The sequence below is a fragment of the Cynara cardunculus genome (assembly GCF_001531365.2).
Source record: "Cynara cardunculus var. scolymus isolate 2C chromosome LG 11, CcrdV1, whole genome shotgun sequence".
Lineage (NCBI taxonomy): Eukaryota > Viridiplantae > Streptophyta > Magnoliopsida > Asterales > Asteraceae > Cynara > Cynara cardunculus.
Window position 1 is genome coordinate 7,113,262 of NC_037538.1, and position 1,270 is coordinate 7,114,531.

Here is a 1,270-nt window from a genome sequence, read left to right on the forward strand (position 1 = left end):
ATTATCGCTTTCTCAAAATCACATAAAGCTATATTATAACATCGACTGAGATAAAGAATAAAATGAAATATTAAAAACATGATGTATCTCGCTGCATTGCGCGAGTACGCTTCTAGTATCCATAAAATAATAAAAGGATAATATCACTTCAGGTTTTCAAATATAGATAATTTTTACCATCGCTCTTCAATCTCCAATTAATTTTATATCAACTAAAATTTTATTGGAATATAAAATTAACCAAAAATCCCTGAAATCTTAAATTTTCTCCAATTTTAAAGATTTATAAGATATGTATAACATATTTCAAAATAACTCAGTAACGTAAAAAAATAAGTAAGATCCTTCGATTTTTGTAGTGATATGAAACGTTTTTAAATGTACTTAAAAAGATTTGGCTTACAAACAGGCATGAATTTTATGGGATAACTTAACCAAGGTTAGGTTTAGGTATGCTATTTGAGGTTAATGGTCGTTTATCCGATATCTATATGATGTTATTTACTTTAAGAGATGATCATGATAGAACCGAAAATCTTATTCGACAAATAAGGAAGAAGATTTCTACCTTGTGAGCACTTAATTAATACTGTATAAAAGATTTTTATTAACAATTCATTTTGATAATCGATAATGTTAACTGGTAAAGTAAGTGAAAGTAGAAACTTTTGTTGATAAACTATTACATAGTACGGACTACTAAATTAAGAAATTTCACAAACGGAATTTTCTAAAGACAAATTTGTAGGCGGATTTCTGATGGAAATTTTTTTCTAAAATCTCACTAAAAATAAATAATTAACTTACCGACGGATTTTTTCGATGGATTTCCGACGGAAAACATTCGACAGTTTATTTTCATTTTTAAAAACTAAAAAACAGTTTGCTTTTTTAAATAAAAATATATTTTTTAAACAAAATTACCGGTGGATAATTTATTTTTATTTTTAAAAAGTAAATGACAATTCGTTTTTACTTATCTTACTAGAAAGATATTCGTGCAATACAGCGAGATAAATCTCGATTTTAATCTTTAATTTTATTTTTTGTTTCTATCGATATAATATGATTTTATATGGTTTTGAGAAAACGATAATGTTATTATTTTTTAATGAAATATAAATTTGAATATAACATAACAATTTGAAAAAAAAAATCAATATTAGTATCAAATTAACTATTTAATAGTTTTCGTTTTTTGGTGTAATTTATTTAATTCAATTTATATTATAATTTAATTTAGATTTAATAACAAAGTAATTTATTTTTG